General features: G+C 40.6%; 1 protein-coding gene across 1 annotated transcript in view; it reads left to right on the top strand.

The window, feature by feature from the left end:
• Nucleotides 1–880: 880 nt before the first annotated feature.
• Nucleotides 881–21,134, top strand: part of LOC131103447 (inactive phospholipase C-like protein 2) — a 128,012-nt gene continuing 107,758 nt past the window's right edge. Inside the window, exon 1 of the mRNA XM_058049739.1 lies at nt 881–894. The gene's annotated coding sequence lies outside the window, so the exon portion shown is untranslated. The remainder of the gene's footprint in view (nt 895–21,134) is intronic.

Here is a 21,134-nt window from a genome sequence, read left to right as displayed (position 1 = left end):
ATAAATAATCACATAAATATTAACTTTTCACCTAAACCGAATAGTGAAGTTCACTTTCAGACCGTAGGGTGTCGCTGTTGTTCAACTTGAGTGGCTTGCATCTTAATTGACAATCCGTAGATTATGTTTGTTTAAAGGTGGGATTACATTTTAAATTGTTATTCAACAACTTTTTAAATCTTTGTACTTGTATACATAGTTAATCTACATGGTTGCTTATGCACATATTATTGTGTATTCATGCACACAATTGCTTAAAATTGCCTCTATAAAGGAACCCTATGTTGCCTTTAAGTGCCTACTGTAAAATACGCTATTCAAAGGTGCACTTGCTTTTTTTTTTTACGGATATACTACTAGCGAAAGATCATATATATAAGAGGAGTGCTGTGCTGTTTTGAAGGCTATACTGCTAGTCAAAGATCCTGCACAAGAGCACGCATATTTAATAATATGCTGTAAAAATAAAAGTCTGTAAATATTAGTTTTGAACTAACTTGCATGTCGATGTGATGTCATACATGGGCCAGATTTGGTCCAAAATTCAGATTATGTACATTATTACACTTATAACAGTTTTAAAGGTGATTTGAGGGGCTAAATTATACTTTATATTGTTTTTGTAGTGTATAAAAATTACGTTTTTCGCTTTACTTACGGTGACGGCCGGAAGTGGGTGGTGATAGCGAGAGAGAGCGAGACAAGCGAGCGAGAAGGGGAGGGGCTGGGGGAGTAAACGAGCGCGCCCCAGCACGGAGAGAGAGCAGTCATAGGAAAAGTGTGAACAAACTACACTGACGGACCCACCGAGAGCTCCGCGCCGCTGCTCGCCCAACTCCACGCACCTTGGGGCCGCACAGAGCCCAGGACAGCCTCGGCAGTCGCTCCACGGAGGTAACGAGTCGCTTCTGCTCATGCGCGGGCACGCGTATGGTGCGTTTGTTTTGCTTTTTTCTGTTGTTGTTGTTGTTGTTGTTGTTGTTCAATGACACGTCAACCGTCACTGGGTGAAATTATCCTATATTGTTATTTATAAACTTAAGTTGAAACGAACCGGGGGGGACACGGCGTCGGTGTGTCCGCTGTCCTCGGAGGCTCAGCTGGATCAACAGGCTGTCGAAGACACCACCCCCCTCCGCTTCCATGCATGTGTTTGCTGCCCTTTACTGTCAACACACTTGTGTTTACAGCTAATGTTTGTTGCTAACGTTGCTAACGTTTTACAGCTAATATTAATAATATGATGGTTATGTTTGTAGTTATGTTTGTTTCTAGCGTTTGCGGATAAGGTTTAATACTTGTTCATACTAGTAATATAATGTTTATGTTTGTAGTTGTATTTATTGCTAATGTTTACAGCCAATAATTGTTGCTAATGTTTGCAAATTTAGCTTATTTCAAACATAAAATAATTTATATTGCAGTACATCACGTTCAACACGTCTGAAAAGGAGTAGGAAGAAGCAGAGTTCATGAAATACTAATCTACTCTATTTTTCAGCAATTACTGATAGTTTCTGCTTCCTGTTTTCTAGCATGTACCATGACTGTGTTGCTAATCTAGCAGCTACCTTTCACTGCTGTGCAGGTGTACCTAATGTAGTGGCCAGTGCATGGGACCGTCCGTCTGTCAGTCAGTCAGTCAGTCGATACGTTTTGTGGCGAAAGGTTAGCGTGTTTCATAATTTGCTTCCCATTTGTTTGAGCTGGAAAAGAGAGGAGAATAATTAACAATAAAATGGCCGACAGTTAAGTAACGACATGGAGAAATGAGCGTTGGAGGGCAGGAAGGGCTTCGGCTCCCTGGCTGAGCTTGCTGGCTTTGTGGTTCAAATTATTTTACATGAAAATATTCTTGTTTAAGTCCAATAATGATGTGGAGTGCATGGGAAAGTGGTAGTTTATAGACCATGGACCTACATATGTCTTGTGACGCCGTCCAAACAGGCCTTGCGTATGTTTTCTCGTCAATGTAGACGCTTAGCGAAGTTACTGGCAACTTATGCAGGATTTGCTGCTAGCTAAGGTGGCTAAAAGTCTTGCATATTTTTTCTCATCAGTGTGGATGCTTAGCGAAGTTACTGGCAACTTATGCCGCATTTGCTGCTAGCTAAGGTGGCTAAAAGTCTTGCATATTTTTTCTCATCAATGTGGACGCTTAGCGAAGTTACTGGCAACTTATGCCGCATTTGCTACTAGCTAAGGTGGCTAAAAGTCTTGCGTATGTTTTCTCGTCAATGTAGACGCTTAGCGAAGTTACTGGCAACTTATGCAGGATTTGCTGCTAGCTAAGGTGGCTAAAAGTCTTGCATATTTTTTCTCATCAATGTGGACACTTAGCGAAGTTACTGGCAACTTATACAGGATTTGCTACTAGCTAAGGTGGCTAAAAGTCTTGCATATGTTTTCTCATCAGTGTGGACGCTTAGCGAAGTTACTGGTAACTTATGCCGCATTTGCTACTAGCTAAGGTGGCTAAAAGTCTTGCATATGTTTTCTCATCAGTTTGGACACTTAGCGAAGTTACTGGCAACTTATGCCGCATTTGCTGCTAGCTAAGGTGGCTAAAAGTCTTGCATATGTTTTCTCATCAGTTTGGACACTTAGCGAAGTTACTGGCAACTTATGCCGCATTTGCTATGGACGCTTAGCGAAGTTACTGGCAACTTATACCGCATTTGCTACTAGCTAAGGTGGCTAAAAGTCTTGCATATGTTTTCTCATCAGTGTGGACGCTTAGCGAAGTTACTGGCAACTTATACCGTATTTGCTACTAGCTAAGGTGGCTAAAAGTCTTGCATATGTTTTCTCATCAGTTTGGACACTTAGCGAAGTTACTGGCAACTTATGCCGCATTTGCTGCTAGCTAAGGTGGCTAAAAGTCTTGCATATGTTTTCTCATCAGTTTGGACACTTAGCGAAGTTACTGGCAACTTATGCCGCATTTGCTATGGACGCTTAGCGAAGTTACTGGCAACTTATACCGCATTTGCTACTAGCTAAGGTGGCTACAAATCTTGCGTATGTTTTCTCGTCAATGTGGACGCTTTTAGCGAAGTTACTGGCAACTTATACAGGATTTGCTACTAGCTAAGGTGGCTAAAAGTCTTGCATATGTTTTCTCATCAATGTGGACGCTTAGCGAAGTTACTGGCAACTTATGCTGCATTTGCTGCTAGCTAAGGTGGCTAAAAGTCAAGCCTTCCAAGCATACCATGCTAAGCTACCGGCTAACAGTAGCAGTGCCCTCACAGTGACCTATGTCTTGTGTTTTTTAACTACCGGGTAGTCGGGGAGGGCCTGTTCTCAGCATTGACATCACCAGTTAGCTGGAAGTCAGCTCTTTGGGGTTTTTTTTTTTTTGTGTGTGTTGTTGTTGATGTAACAGAGCGATGACTCAAAGGTGTAAGACCCATCGAGGCTTCGATAACTGGAAGGCGGTTGACAATTATTTTTTTTTTATTCGTGCGTGTGATCAAATTGTGGTGTTTTATGGTTGAGGCGAAAAAGGGAAACGACAAATATGCGTGTGAGGGAAGTGATCAGGAAGCATGTGGTGACATGACCCCCCCCCCCCCCCCCCCCACACACACACACACACACTCCTCCCCACCACCCTTCAACTTCCAACCTCCTCCCTGCTTTCAGTTGCGCTAACGCTAATCCAGCGGTCACGTGACCACCAGCTCTCAGGGCACCGATCCATCTGTCGAATAAGGACGCTGATTGTTGGCATCCCCGGGCATGCTTGCGTCCCGTGTCCTCTCCTGTCTCATGGCCGCCATTGCTGCCAGCTTCAAATTTGATATGAAAATTTAAAAATAAAAAGGAAAACATTAGGCCTGGAATGATAATAAATGAATTAATTAATCACAAAATAAATGAAAATTAACTTAATCATTTTGCCGGCCTCATTATAACAAACAGGACGGGAAGGGGGTTCACTCTGTGCATTGGTTTCAGCACCTTTGACACGTTTGTTCCGTCGAACAATGGCATGAACGGAGTGAGTCGTACAGTCTCTTTGTCTCGGTGGATGGAGGCGGGGTTTAGGATCATACAAACCTGCAATAAAAGTCTGTTGTTCCAGCGACCAAGTCAGTAACATGACTGATGCCTGTTGACCAGTTTAGAAGACTACATATTAATTATTCAGTTTTTGAATGTGTCTTGTGAATGCCTAATATTTGTGTTTTACTTTATTTAGCCATTTAGGGCGTTTATTGAGTCCAGACAATTTTGACACAACATCGGTAGTTTTTTTTACGGGTCTACCGATTGTGGTGGGAAAAGGCCGTTAGCAACTGTTGACATCGGTGGTTTGCATGCATGCAGGTACTCGATAATACTATACAGACAACCAAGTACTTACACAAAATAAACACATTTAGGACACTGATAAATTGTAACATCGGAATGGCATCGGACTTCAGCAACAGTTTGGCGAATAGTCCAATTCACTTGTCTCTTCACCTGGAATCTGAAACTCCAACCACTTCTGCTTGATGCTTGCCTCTTTTGGTAAAGTAGCTTTCTCACCTCATACTTCGGTACGTGACAAAAATAAAATAAAAGGTAGAAGGAAGAAAGGAAGAAGCAGAGTTCATGAAATCCTAATCCTACTCTATTTTTCAGCAAAAACTGATAGTTCCTGCTTCCTGTTTCTAGCTATAATGCTACACACACGACCAACTACTTACGCAAAATAAACACATTTAGGACACTGATAAATTGTAACGTCGGAAAGGCATCGGACTTCAGCAACAGTTTGGCGAATAGTCCAGCTGACAGAACAGTCCCATATTTGTATCTTCGACTGGAATCTGCAACTCCAACCACTTCTGCTTGATAAAATAAAATTAAAAATTAAAAATTAAAAATTAAAAATTAAAAATTAAAAATTAAAAATTAAAAATTAAAAATTAAAAATTAAAAATTAAAAATTAAAAATTACGAAAAAAAAATAAAAAAATTAAACTATCTTAGGAAAGCAGGAAGTGAACAAATGTAACAGTGATTGTAAAAGTACCAGAGGGGTAGAATTTAATGGTACGCATTATGTCATTGTATGGTCATATCACCTCGTACCAAAGTATGTTAAATGTACATTATTTAAAAAAATAAATAAATAAAAAGGAAAGCAGGAAGTGAACAAATCTAACAGTTAGTGATTGTAAAAGTAGGATTTAATAAATTTTGCTTCTTCCTACTCCTTTTGGACATGTGGAACTGTGAACTGATTATGTGATGCATTCAATTGTAATCTGATGCATGTTCAAATGAAATTAAACTGTTACCATTTTCCTCACGGTAGCACATCTACAGCAAATTTAGAGGAAACTCTAAAGATTGGAGATTTTAGATGCAGACCTATATGATCCGATTGGCTTCATATCAGCATTGGCTCGGGATGGTGTGATAGGATTCTGGATCACAAGAGTCACTACTCATTCGTCACGGATTGCTGGTATTAGTGGCCTAAAAGGAAATGATACCATGTGACATCTTGAATGTGTTGTTCATTGTAGCAGCTAGTTAACCGCTTTTGGTTGGGAAAAAAAAAAACAAAAAAAAATGTGGCTCATTGGCTGCGTCCAAGGTGAGCAGGATGCGCTATAGCTGCTGCTGCTGTTGTCACTGCAACGTTAAAGCCTATTACGGGCTTACTGGGAACGTGGTGGATAACCCACTCACACAGACACATCCATTATAAAGCAAGGGGGGGGAATAAAAGTAGATGGACAGAAGCCGCAAATTCGTGTTAGTTCAAACGTAAACATGTTAGTACAGTTGTTTGTTTTATCGCTAATGTGTTTGTTCAACAGATTTAGGTCAAGATGACATCTGGCTAAGATTATTTGGAGGAATGTATGATTAAAAAAAATGGGGGACACATTGAGGGCACATATAGACAAACAACCATTCACACTCACATTCATACCTATGGACAATTTGGAGTCGTCAATTAACCTAGCAGGCACGGCGGGCTAGTGGTTAGCGCGCAGACCTCACAGCTAGGAGACCAGGGTTCAATTCCACCGGAATTCCCGTGCATGCATGGGTTTTCTCCGGGTGCTCCGGTTTCCTCCCACATTCCAAAAAAACATGCTAGGTTAATTAGCGACTCCAAATTGTCCATAGGTATGAATGTGAGTGTGAATGGTTGTTTGTCTATATGTGCCCTGTGATTGGCTGGCCACCAGTCCAGGGTGTACCCCGCCTCTCTGCCCGAAGACAGCTGGGATAGGCTCCAGCACCCTCGTGTGGATAAGCAGTAGAAAAATGAATATTTAAGCATTATTAGAGCCCTCTAGACATGAAATAACACCCCTATATTGACTTTTAAACTCCTATTACCCAAATTTGTAAATAAAAGAAAATAAAACCTTTTAGGGGCTGCACGTTGTTTGAGTGGTTACCGCGCAGACCTCACAGCTAGGAGACCAGGGTTCAATTCCACCTTCGGCCATCTCTGTGTGGAGTTTTACATTTTTTCCCTGTGCATGCATGGGTTTTCTCCGGGTACTCCGGTTTCCTCCCACATTCCAAAAAAACATGCTAGGTTAATTAGCGACTCCAAATTGTCCATAGGTATGAATGTGAGTGTGAATGGTTGTTTGTCTATACGTGCCCTGTGATTGGCTGGCCACCAGTCCAGGGTGTACCCCACCTCTCTGCCCGAAGACAGCTGGGATAGGCTCCAGCACCCCGGCGACCCTCGTGAGGAAAAGCGGTAGAAAATGAATGAATGAATGAAATTAACCTAGCATATTTTTGCAATGTGGGAATCGAACACAATCTCCTGACTGTGTCGCCAACATACTTACCACTTGACTCATTCCAGTCCTAAAGCCAACACAGAGCTACTGACTGCATCCCAAACACCCAAAGTTGGGTCTGGTAAGGTCAGGATTTCAGGATGTAAATCTTCGAATGGCGTTTTTTTTTTGTTTTTTTTTTGTTTTTTTTTTGTAGGTTCTTAAAAACAGCAGAGACTTCCTGTCATTTAGGGAAGTGGTTCTCAACAGCTCAACTGCGGGTCCTACCGTCAACCCCTCAATGAAAAGCTGCGACCCAAAATTACTGACGAGTCTTGTCTCTTGTTTTGTAGTCGATGCTTAAAAACAGCAATGCGCTTCTACTACGCGTTGGTGCAGTGGGTCGGTGGGTCGGCTTCTTGCACAGGCACGAGAGTAAATATATCATGCAAAAGTCGTGATTCGTTATTGGATATTGATCCCCGTAGCCCCGTCCACGCATGACGTCTCCGGCTCTGCTTACGATACGACTTTGAAGATGAATCACAGACGGTTAGATCCCATCTGTTGCTCCTCTGGCTGCCCGCTACCGCCCCTCCCAGGCATGCGGGCCAGTTGACTCCATCACATGACATCGTAAATAAAAGCTGAGAGCGAGAGAGAGAGAGAGAGAGAGAGAGAGAGAGAGAAGGGGTAGGCTTGTCTCCAATGCTTATTGTGTGCACACGTCGTGCTGCATCACACTGACTCATGTTGTGGAGCGTCGGCCATTATTCTTCATGGAAGATGTTTGACATTCTTCAAGCTACTTGGTTCATTCATTTTCTACCGCTTATTCTCACGAGGGTCGGGGGGTGGGGGGGTGGGTGCTGGAGCCTATCCCAGCTGTCTTCGGGCTGGACTGGTGGCCAGCCAAATCACAGGGCACATATAGACAAACAACCATTCACACTCACATTCATACCTATGGACAATTTGGAGTCGCTAATTAACCTAGCATGTTTTTGGAATGTGGGAGGAAACCGGAGTACCCGGAGAAAACCCACACAGAGATGGCCGAGGGTGGAATCGAACCCGGGTCTCCTAGCTGTGAGGCCTGTACGCTAACCACTCGATCACCGTGCAGCCTGGGTTGCAGAATTATTCCGAAAAAAAACGAAGTTTGTCTTATATGCAGCGTCTAGTGATGTATGCATGCCAACAAACAGGTCGCGCCAAACGACTTCTCCGCCGGAGCTTTTTTTCCTGGCACTCACACACACCTGGAAAGACCAACGGTTAAAAAAAAAGTGTTTGAAAAAAATAATGGGGAAAAAAAACATGAATTATTTTTAAATATAAGACATTATAATATAATAATAATAATAATAATAATAATAATAATAATAATAATAATAATAATAATAATTAATAACAATAATTAATAATAATAATGTAATATAATTAATATATTGAAAGTGCTGTATTATAAATAATCGCTGAACAAAATCAACATGTTTTATTAACTGAATATTTTTTGTAAAATATTTTTTGTAAAATTTTTGTAAAAAACTTTCTGGAGTTTCTGGAATATAGACAAACCGGAGGAAACTGGAATACCCGGAGAAAACCCACGCATGCACCTGGAGGCCTGCGTGCTAACCACTCGCTCGCCGTGCAGCCTCATTTACATACTATATAGTGTAATCCCAACCTTCTAAAGGCAGTTTCTAACATTAGAGACCTCTAGACATGAAATAGCAACCCTAAAGTTCACATTTACTCTTGTATTAAACAATATAGTGGACATAATAAGAGACAATAAGCCATTTAAGACAAAACATATTCTCCCCGTGCAAGGGTGGAATTGAACTTGTGTCTCCTAGCTATGAGGCCTGTGCGCCAACCACTCAACCGCCGTGCAGCCCTACTATTAATTATATATATATATATAAATGGGGGGGAAAATCATGAATTATTTTAAAATTTAATACATTATAATAATATAATTATAATATATAATAATAATAATAATAATAATATATAATTAGAATATAATATAATTAATATATTGAAAATGCTGTATTATACATAATCTGTGAAAAAAATCAAGATGTGTTATTAACTGAAAAATATTTTTGTAACATGCAGAAATCCTACTCTATTGCAACATGCAAACTCCACACAGAGATGGCCGAGGGTGGAATCGAACTCGGGTCTCCTAGCTGTGTGGCCTGTGCGCTAACCACTCGCCCACTGTGCAGCCCTTTTATTTTTGACTTTATTCCCACAATATTATTATTCCTCCAAATTGATTTTCTAAAACGGAATCAGACACACGTGTGTGAGCAGACATCCACGGCGACCATTCAGGAAGTCATCTCAACAGCGTGACGCAGTGGAGGGTCAGTGGGGCGGGATGGGGACCGCGGTGTCCGCGTTGGGCTTATCCAGATTATCCCTCTGCCACCACGGTAATCGCTCCCTCGCTACTGTGCAGCAGTGCATCGCATCTCGCTACACTCATTGCTTTTGTTGTCCTTGTTTGTGGCAAAGCTGTTTTTTTTTAATACTGTCAAGTACGTCTCTGGCTTCCATGTTGCTCTTTTCAGGTTCGTCTCATGGAAGATTTGAAGAGGGAAAAAAAAAAGATTTTAACACACTAGAGCTTCCCAGCTTCAGACCCACATTTGAAGTCTGATTCCTCACCTGGACCAAAGCCTAATTATAGCATATATCGATAAAATATGGACTTAAAGATGAATACAAGTGGTGCATGATAATTCTGGACCAATATAAGGAATTATGATAACATACTAATGAATCTAAGAATAGAGTTTTTCCTTAATTTGGTGTATATGTGCAAATTCAATTCATTTGAACATGCATCAGATTACAATTGAACGCATCACATAATCAGTTCACAGTTCCACATGTCCGAAAGGAGTAGGAAGAAGCAAAGCTTATTAAATCCTACCCCTCCATCTGGTACTTTTACAATCAGTAACTGTTACATTTGTTCACTTCCTGCTTTCTTTTTAATTTGCATTTTTTATTTTTTATTTTTTATTTTTTATTTTTTATTTTTTATTTTTTATTTTTTATTTTTTATTTTTTATTTTTTATTTTTTATTTTTTATTTTTTATTTTTTATTTTTTATTTTTTATTTTTTATTTTTTATTTTTTATTTTTTATTTTTTATTTTATCAAGCAGAAGTGGTTGGAGTTGCAGATTCCAGGTGAAGATACAAATATGGGACTGTTTTTATTTTTTATTTTTTTATGCTTTTTATGCTTTTTATGCTTTTTATGCTTTTTATGCTTTTTATGCTTCTTTGCTAAGATGGTCTGATCTCACTTAAACAAACATGGTGTCGGTCATTTGGGACTTATCATATTGAGGGATGACATGTCGCCATTAAGGGGAAAAAAAACATCCAGCTTCATCACATCAAACCATAGAAGAACGCCACTTCCTCCGATGTTTCTGTTTCTTCATGTCGGATAATCGTACGCTTCCTAGGTTCTCAGGAAGACGCTTTGCAAGGTCTTCCCAGCAACTTGATAACTGCTTCATATCATCTTCATGCGCCACCATTTAGCAATCGCCGAATAACGGAGAGCAGATTTTTGAATATCATCTATCAGACAGCTGATCCGTGCATAAGCAGAAACATAACCTGACCCGATGCACGAAACGGTGCAAGTCTAGTCACCACTTTTTTTAGTTCCCAGTTTTTGAACCAACAATGAAACCACCTTAAGTGGTCACCTCAGGGTCCGATCTGCAGGTTCAGTCTTTTGGGGTTAAAGGTAGAGTTGACCTTTAGCGAAAGCTTTGGCATGCCGAGTATCAGGGGTGGGTGTTAAGCCAGCGTGTGTGTGTGTGTGGGGGGGGGTGTACCGAGCACTGGTCGCTGGTTAGAAAATTGCAGCCATCTGACCTTTGACACGTGACAAGCTCACAGGATCAAAGGGCAACGCTCGCTCCACAGCAACCCGTGGTCACTTGTTTACAAACGTTGCTTGTGTATTGAAGGTCACCGATGATTACGCAAAAATGACTTTTTAATGGTGTTTTGAGAGATGAGTTAAAAATAGTTAAGTGGATTTTAAACGGTACTCCACTACATTGTGGTTAAAGCTATGCTTAAGGAAGTAAATAGACTACTGCACTGTTTCTGATTAGCGTTCTTTGGTATGGTTGAGTTGTATCAGGACACCCATTTTTTTTTTTTTTTTTTGCATTTTGTTCTCAAACTTTACCCAAAACCTACCGAGCCCATAGTTATTATTTACATAATATATTTAATCCTGTCAGACTCCTCCATGTTGTAACAGTACACACAACCACATGGCATTGCTGCCTTCAGAGCTATAGTGTAAAGGTCAACAAAATTGAGCCAGCGTGACTGAACGGTGATGACATGAGCCCTGGGGGAGGGGGGTGGGGGGGGCGGGGGGTGGTTGGTTAACGCACATGATTCAAAAGAATTAGGTACAGCTTTGAATTAGATTTTATGAGGCCCGTGCACCGACCACTCGTCCGCCGTGTAGCCCTACTATTAATTATATACATATAAACATGGAAAAAAACATGAATAATTTTAAAATTTTATACATTATAATAATATAATAATAATATATAATAATAATATATAATTTTATTTATTTTTATTTTTTATTGTTTTTATTTTTTATTTTTTATTTTTTTTTATATCAGACTTTACCCATCCTCTCAAGCAAAACAATTACAATTTGACATTAATGCTCATTAATACATACACTTGGATATACATACATGACAAGGGACAATTATTTAGAACACAATATTGCTAGCATAAATTTTTTTATTGTTTATAAATGTGTTTGGTTATAAAAATCTGTCATAATAATAATAATAATAATAATATATAATTATAATATAATTAATATATTGAAAATGCTGTATTATAAATAATCGCTGAAGAAAATCAACATGTGTTATTAACTGAAAAATATTTTTTATAAAAACCCACGATGGCCTAGGGTGGAATCGAACTCAGGTTTCCTAGCTGTGTGGCTTGTGCGCTAACCACGTGACCGCCGTGCAGCCCTTTTAATTGTCTAAATATTTAAAAAAAATATTTTGATTTTATTCCCACAATATTATTTTTAAATAGTACTAATTATTATAGTGTAAAGGTCACCAAAATTGAGGCGGCGTGACTGAACAGTGATGACATGGGGGGGGGGGGGGGGGGGGTTTAACGCACATGATTTAAAAGAATTAGGTACCGTTTTGAATTAGATTTTTTTTTTTAACTGAGTTAAAGCCAACTAATTAGATTTTTTGCGTACATGCCAAGTGATTGGCTCCGTAGTAAACTCACCCCCCCCCCCCCCCATCCTGCACATACACCCCCAAACTCTTATCACGTATGTGCAGGCGAGTAGCTTCAAGTTAGTGACTGGTCTGGGTCACTTAGATATTCAGTTTCTAACAGCTGTACCAATAACATGGCGCTATAAATTAGCGTATTGTTATAATAATACAGAACATGGCGTACTATAGTCCGTAGTAGCATTTTGAAGTCATGTGAAAAATTATTTCATAAGCTTCCTCTGTGTCTCTGACTGCTTCGCATCAACCCCCCTCCTTCCACTGGCCACTGGGTACACCCTGGACTGGTGGCCAGCCAATCACAGGGCACATATAGACAAACAACCATTCACACTCACATTCATACCTATGGACAATTTGGAGTCGCTAATTAACCTAGCATGTTTTTTGGAATGTGGGAGGAAACCGGAGTACCCGGAAAAAAAAAACCCACGCATGCACGGGGAGAACATGCAAACTCCGCACAGAGATGGCCGAGGGTGGAATTGAACCCTGGTCTCCTATTTGTGAGGCCTGTGTGCTAAGCACTCGTACACCGTACAGCCCCTAAAATGTTTTATTTGCTTTTATTTACAAATTTTGGTCATTTTGGTAGTTTAAAAGTCAATATAGGGGTGTTATTTCATGTCTAGAGGGCTCTAATGAATGAAATAATGAATAGGTGCAGATTCTGGAAGATCTAAAGGTTTTCTGTGCGGGTTATTGTGCGGGCCAGAGGGTGGAATTGAACCCTGGTCTCCTATTTGTGAGGCCTGTGTGCTAAGCACTCGTACACCGTACAGCCCCTAAAAGGTTTTATTTGCTTTTATTTATAAATTTGGGTAATTTTGGTAGTTTAAAAGTCAATATAGGGGTGTTATTTCATGTCTAGAGGGCTCTAATGAATGAAATAATGAATAGGTGCAGATTCTGAAAGATCTAAAAAGTTTTCTGTGCGGGTTAATGTGCGGGCCAGAGGGTGGAATTGAACCCTGGTCTCCTATTTGTGAGGCCTGTGTGCTAAGCACTCGTACACTGTGCAGCCCCTAAAAGGTTTTATTTGCTTTTATTTATAAATTTGGGTAATTTTGGTAGTTTAAAAGTCAATATAGGGGTGTTATTTCATGTCTAGAGGGCTCTAATGAATGAAATAATGAATAGGTGCAGATTCTGAAAGATCTAAAAAGTTTTCTGTGCGGGTTATTGTGTGGGCCAGAGGGTGGAATTGAACCCTGGTCTCCTATTTGTGAGGCCTGTGTGCTAAGCACTCGTACACCGTGCAGCCCCTAAAAGGTTTTATTTGCTTTTATTTATAGATTTTGGTCATTTTGGTAGTTTAAAAGTCAATATAGGGGTGTTATTTCATGTCTAGAGGGCTCTAATGAATGAAATAATGAATAGGTGCAGATTCTGGAAGATCTAAAAAGTTTTCTGTGCGGGTTATTGTGCGGGCCAGAGGGTGGAATGGAACCCTGGTCTCCTAGCTGTGAGGTTTGCGCGCTAACCACTCGTACACCGTGCAGCCCATTCCGAAAACATGCTAGGTTAATTGGTGAATTGGAGTGTGAATGGTTGTTTGTCTATATGTGCCCTGTGATTGGCTGGCCACCAGTCCAGGGTGTAAGCGGTAGAAAATGAACGAATGAGTAGCTAACTTCTGGTTAGCGATGCTAACAAGGATGTTTTTTTTGATAAAAAGAATACACGAAGAGCACAACAAAACGGTCGGTATATCGTACGCTAATGGCGCTATGGCGAATGGCGCTGTCAATTTCAGATGGCGCTAACTGGGGCGTTGTGTTGTGTGACGTTGCGGTTAACGCATTCAATCCCAGTACCGGACATTTTTCATGATTTTTTTAAAGGCACACATAATATTGTGTCCTTGGGCTATTATATAGACATGGTAGATACCAAAATAAAGGTAGGGGTGATGGTCACTAATAGCTGATGATGTTTTTCCTGGTGTACCTGTTCCACGTTTGTTATGACGTAACAGACCGTGGTATCGTTCTTTTTTGGAATATTTAGCGATTTAGCGATTTTGGCTAATGTGGGTGCGGCGTGATGTTGATTTGTTTTCATAAACCGTCATAACAAATCCACCTACAAAATACTTTAATACCTTGTTTCATTTGTTTCATTTCCTGTCATGTCAACCACCCTCGAGGGGCCGGGAGGGGTGGGGTAAGGGGGCTTACATGTTTTGCTCCCCACCGCCACACCACTGCAATATGTTTCCAGTCCCACTCTTGTCTGTCATCCTGCTCGGACCCCTCGGGTTCCCGCTTTGACACGAAGGGGGCCCTCAAATGCTGTTTGTTCACTTGTCAGATGACATTTAACACGCTGTTTGGGAAGACAACAAGGCGGGGAGGTCCTGACCTGGCAGGGTGGTCCGGGTGGCTGGGATCAAACTCGCTCTGTTTTGAAAACACACAACTCAACATGGTTTGGGCCTGCCGAGGGTAATCACGGTTCGGTGCGTTACTGGCTTTGGGATTGGTTACATTCGAGTGAACGCCGTCGCTACTGGGTGCCCCAATTTCCCAAGCTGGGAAAATCCTAACGTTGCTTCAAAACAATAACTCCACTGCGGCACCGCTCCGTTGGTAATTGTGTCTGTATTTAATTATCACACCAAAAATAACAAATGTTCCCAAGAGATAATTGGACAATTATGCAAATTGGTTTCTCTCTATCGGGTCAGACTGATTTTTCTGTTTAACCAATCACATGATGATGCCTCGGATTTTACAGTTTTATCACAACATTTTAGACACTCATTAGATGCTTTAAATATTACCACATTATCTGCGTTAGCCCCAATAGAAGGGGCGCTCAAGTATTCGCTTTGGAAGTTGACGTCTTGTGACGTCGAGTGGTTAGCGCGCAGACCTCACAGCTAGGAGACCAGGGTTCAATTCCACCCTCTAGCCGGCACAATAACCCGCACAGAAAACTTTTTAGATCTTCCAGAATCTGCACCTATTCATTATTTCATTCATTAGAGCCCTCTAGACATGAAATAACACCCCTATATTGACTTTTAAACTACCAAAATGACCAAAATTTGTAAATAAAAGCAAATGAAAAACGTTTTAGGGGCTGCACGGTATACGAGTGCTTAGCACACAGGCCTAACAAATAGGAGACCAGGGTTCAATTCCACCCTTGGCTATCACTGTGTGGAGTTTGCATGTTCCGGTTTCCTCCCACATTCCAAAAAACATGCTAGGTTAATTAGCGACTCCAAATTGTCCATAGGTATGATTGTGAGTGTGAATGGTTGTTTGTCTATATGTGCCCTGTGATTGGCTGGCTGGCCACCAGTCCAGGGTGTAAGTCCCGCCTCTGGCCCAAAGACAGCTGGGATAGGCTCCAGCACCCCCCGCGACCCTCGTGAGGATAAGCGGTAGAAAATGAATGAATATTTAAGCATTATTAGAGCCCTCTAGACATGAAATAACACCCCTATATTGACTTTTAAACTCGTATTAGCCAAATTTGTAAATAAAATGAAATAAAACCTTTTAGGGGTTGCGTGGGTTTTTTTTCCGGGTACTCCGGTTTACTCCCACATTCCAAAAACATGCTAGGTTGGAAAAGCGCAATTACATTGTATATGTAAAAAGTGTGTAAAGTACACAATAGCACTTCTTTGAGGCACACACTGTATCAAGCCTAGACTATGCTAACACTTCATATAATAAACTGTAGTGGGACCTCTGAGATTTATTATTAACTATTAGCCCCAAAGCTAATTTAAAAGGATGTTTATTTGCTTATTTTTATTGGAATTTACAAATCGCAGTCACGGCTCTTGTGTTTGTGGTAATAATAATCCTGCAGTGTTGCCATCGGTGCGTCCGCGTGACCTACGTTGAACTTACAGTATTTGTCTGCCATATTTAGGTTAAGCCTTTTGTTGACTTGTAATTGAGGAGTGGCATTTTCTGTTTGTACCACGACCACTGAATGCACCATACGGATTGAAGCTGATAGTTTATTAAATGCGGGAAAAGGGTAAAAAAAAAAAGTATTTACAGCCAAATTTTTAAATTTAGAGACTCACACTAGGCTATTCATACCATGCTGGACTTGGACGTGGTGCACCCTCCCTCCTCTGGCCCCCGCTGGCTTACACTCACACACTGAGTATTCACACTTTGCTTGTCCTATCACTTTTATTCTGTAATATTTCTGGAATTTTTCTGACTTTGTGGATTACTTACACTTTTATTGTGAGTCATTTTGATGGTGGAAGGTGGCACCTGTTATTAAGAACTTGCGAGATGAACGATGACGTGGACAATTTGGAGTCGCTAATTAACCTAGCATGTTTTTGGAATGTGGGAGGAAACCGGAGCACCCGGAGAAAACCCACGCATGCACGGGGAGAACATGCAAACTCCACACAGAGATGGCCGAGGGTGGAATTGAACCCTGGTGTCCTGGCTGTGAGGTCTGCGTGCTAACCACTCGAACACTGTGCAGCCCCTAAAAGGTTTTATTTTCTTTTGTTTACAAATTTGGCTAATACGAGTTTAAAAGTCAATATAGGGGTGTTATTTCATGTCTAGAGGGCTCTAATAATGCTTACATATTAATTCATTTTCTACCGCTTATCCACACGAGGGTCGCGGGGGTGCTGGAGCCTATCCCAGCGGTCTTCGGGCGAGAGGTGGGGTACACCCTGGACTGGTGGCCAGCCAATCACAGGGCACATATAGACAAACAACCATTCACACTCACATTCATACCTATGGACAATTTGGAGTCGCCAATTATGATTGATTATTATTATTATTATAATAATGATGTATACTGCACGGTGGACAAGTGTACGAGAGTCTCACAGCTAGGAGACCTGAGTTCAATCCCACCCTCGGCCATCTCTGTGTGGAGTAGCGGTAGAAAATGAATGAATATTTAAGCCTTATTAGAGCCCTTTAAACATGAAATAGCACCCCTATATTGACTTTTAAACTACAAAAAATACCAAAATTTGTAAATAAAAGCAAATAAAACCTTTTAGGGGCTGCACGGTGTACGTCTGTGCTTAGCACACAGGCCTCACAAATAGGAGACCCGAGTTGTGTGGAGTTTGCATGTTCTCCTTGTGAAGAACACCTTGTGGGTTTTCTCCGGGTACTCCGGTTTCCTCCCACATTCCAAAAACATGCTAGGTTAATTAGCGACTCCAAATTGTCCATAGGTATGAATGTGAGTGTGACTAAGCATTATTAGAGCCCTCTAGACATGAAATAACACCCCTATATTGACTTTTAAACTACAAAAATTACCAAAATTTGTAAATAAAAGCAAATAAAACATTTTAGGGGCTGCACAGTGTACGTCTGTGCTTAGCACACAGGCCTCACAAATAGGAAACACGAGTTCAATTCCACCCTCGGCTATCTCTGTGTGGAGTTTGCATGTTCTCCCTGTGCATGCGTGCATCCGGTTTCTTCCCACATTCCAAAAACATGCTAGGTTAATTAGCGACTCCAAATTGTCCATAGGTATGAATGTGAGTGTGAATGGTTGTTTGTCTATATGTGCCCTGTGATTGGCTGGCCACCAGTCAGGGGGTATCCCAGCCGCTCACCCGAAGACAGCTGGGATAGGTTCCAGCATCCCCTCGTGAGGATAAGCGGTAGAAAATGAATGAATGAATGAGTTCTCCTCCTATTTTTTGTGGAAGTGGTAACTTTTTGGCTTCTTATTTTGTCTTTCCCCACCCTCGGCCATCTCTGTGTGGAGTTTGCGTATTCTGTGATTGGCTCTGAAGACAGCTGGGATAGGCTCCAGCACCCCTTGTGAGGATAAGCGGTAGAAAATGAATGAATGAATTAGGACCCGGTCCGCCTCTACCAGGCAGCTGAAAAGACACCATTAGGTTAGTATTTTTACAAGATGACCTCAAAGGTCACCTCAAGTTGTGTTTTGTTTTTATTTTTATTTTTTTTTACAAAGAGGGGGACTCCCGTGACGTCTCTTTCTCGCCGTCCCCCGTCTCCGTCCCGACACGTCTCCTCTCCATTCCTGCCGCCCCGGCGCACTTGAGCTTGCAGCCGCTTTTAACACCGGCGTCAAGTTACATAACGTCAGCCTCCGCTTTGACCGGGGCATGCCTGCACGGGCGCACACATACTGTACACGTACATTAACATTTGTTCACACGCTTGCGCCATTTGTGTGCCGGGTAGGTTGAGATAACGTGACCTTCACGCTGCACTCATTCTCAAAGCAAAGGGCCGACAGATGGCGTGTGTTTTTTTTTTTTTTTATGTGTATTTTTGTTCTGCAGTATAAATACAATGTCTGCATTCAGTCTATTTTCTGCAAGTATTTTTCACTTTAAGGTCTGCAGCCTCACCTCAAATAGCCCGACTTGCTCAGAGGCATCTGCCCAGATGGTTGGAAAAATGTGAGCGAGAGCAAAGGGGGGCGGGGACAAAGCAGGTCATTGGCTGGCCAAACTGAGGGCTTTGGCGGTGGGGGCGGGGGTAACGAAAGGGCAGCAGGTCAGTTGAGCACAATGAGGTCAGCTCTGTTTGCTCTATCCCTAACGACGAATACCGCACTCACCTCGAGCAAATACTGCATGTACACTACATCATGTACCACATGTTTACACCTGCACAATGCAGCAATTAATCAGCAATAATTAATCTGCAATTAATAATAGTTTGTTTACTTCCTGTATATAAAATGACACAGGTTTCTATATAAAATATGTTTTAAATATGTTATAAAATTTACCAGTGCATTTGGTAAACTGGTCAGTGATTTGGTACATGACAAAAAAAAAAAATTAAAAATTAAATTAAAAAAAAACTAAAAAATAAAATTAAAAAAATAAAAATATTTTAAAAATTAAAATTAAATTTTTAAAGATTTTTAAAAAATATATTAGGAATGTAGGAAGTGAACAAATGTAACAGTTACTGATTATAAAAGTACCAGATGGGAGGAGTAGGATTTAATAAGCTTTGCTTCTTCCTACTCCTTTTGGACATGCGGAATTGTGAACTGATTATGTGATGCATTCAATGATGCATGTTCAAATGAAATACTACCATTACCATTACCATTACACGCAAAAGCATTTGAAGCAGAACCAAAACAGTTTCCCGCTTTTAACAGAAGTCACATTACAACAATTTTAGGCCAACCATTAGGAATTAACAGCCCTTTTTTTTCCGTACACGATGCTCAATTTTCCAAATGACTCCCGAGTCCCATTTACACACCGCCAACAAAAACGGGAAAGCGGGCAACGTAATGACTGTTCTACACGGGATGCTTTTTGCACTCTTATGGTATCTCACTCACTACTAAGGTGGGTTCACCCCTTACAATTCATCCATTTTGCTGTAGCGCGTGTCCTTATTAGGGTCACGGGTAAGCTGGAGCCTATCACGGCTGACGTATAGACACATTCACGCCCATGGACGATTTGGAACACAATTTACATAAGCTATTTTAACAATAATGGCCATTTTAAGTCATGTAGTAAATGTATAATGCCATACAAAGCTGTATATTGGTTGCTCTAAAGCAGGGGTGGGCAAACTACGGGCCGGGGGCCACATCCGGCTCGCCAAGTGTTTGAATACGGCCCGCCTGTTCTTTACAAAGTATTTCATTTCAACTCAGCATACAAGTTGGCATCATGGCTTGAGCCAACCTTTGGATGGGACACAAGCAAATTAAAATTAAAATTAAAATTAAAATTAAAATTAAAATTAAAATTAAAATTAAAATTAAAATTAAAATTTAAATTTAAATTTAAATTTAAATTTAAATTAAAATTAAAATTAAAATTAAAAAAAATAAATAAATAAATAAATAAAAATATTTTTTATGTGTAAAATGTGTGTAAAAATATACGTGTAAAAATGGACTATAATACTATATCATCTTTTTTTTTGTCTAATTTTGTTAAATCCATGCGGCCCGCGAGTCAAAAAGTCTGCCCACCCCTGCTCTAAAGTATACTCAAGTTCACGTTCTATCGTTCTATAGTAGTAGTCTATAGTAACAATAATAATAATATAACATAATAATAATAATATAATAATAATAATAAAAAATATAATAATAATAAATTCAATACATTTAATTTGTAGCCCACTTTACGTCAAATAAATGATCTCAAAGTGCACATGTAGCAGATTGCATGACACTTTTACGTGTAAAATGTGTGTAAAAATATACGTGTAAAAATGGATTGTTTCATGTAAAATACTATATAGTTTATTTTTTGTTTTTTTTGTCTAATTTTGTTAAATCCACGCGGCCCGCAAGTCAAAAAGTCTGCCCACCCCTGCTCTAAAGTATACTCAATTTCACGTTCTATCATTCTATAGTAGTAGTCTATAGTAGTAATAATAATAATAATAATAAATGTAATTTATAACCCACTTTACATCAAATAAATGATGTCAAAGTGCACATGTAGCAGATTGTTGTTGACACTTTTAGGTGTAAAATGTGTGTAAAAATATACGTGTAAAAATGGACGTGTAAAATACTATATAGTCTGCCCCCCCGCCTGTGAATTCGGATGGGAGTAACCCCCCCCCCCCCCCCCCGATACTGTAGTTGTCCAAGGGTTCACTCTCTTGCTAGTGTTTGCTTTTTTTCCCCAGCTGAGCCGTGCCTTCATTTGCTCAAGCAGCATTGGGGGAGGGTGGGGGGGGGGGGGGGGTCAATGACACGAGCCATTATTTTCCGTAGCCGTAGTCCACGCCTCCGAATGCAGCTGCCACCTGCCATACATTATGGCTCCCTGATTGATCCCGCCTCATACTAAACTGCTGCTTCATCAGTCAACCACCGAAGTAGTCGGGCAGCGGCACTGATGGATAAGAGAGGTTTAATACCAGACGTGGGCGGATCGATACCAAATATTGATCCTCTGATACCAGGGTTTCTTCCACTGGTACTGCTTTATGTTGCAATAACTATATTTTGACACATTTTGAGGAAGAAAGAGTAGACTGATGTAAAGGTGACTATAGGG

Source organism: Doryrhamphus excisus, chromosome 15, assembly GCF_030265055.1.
Source record: "Doryrhamphus excisus isolate RoL2022-K1 chromosome 15, RoL_Dexc_1.0, whole genome shotgun sequence".
Taxonomy (NCBI): Eukaryota; Metazoa; Chordata; class Actinopteri; order Syngnathiformes; family Syngnathidae; genus Doryrhamphus; species Doryrhamphus excisus.
The sequence above is the reverse complement of the archived record's forward strand: the minus strand, read 5'-3'. Positions and strand labels throughout refer to the sequence as shown.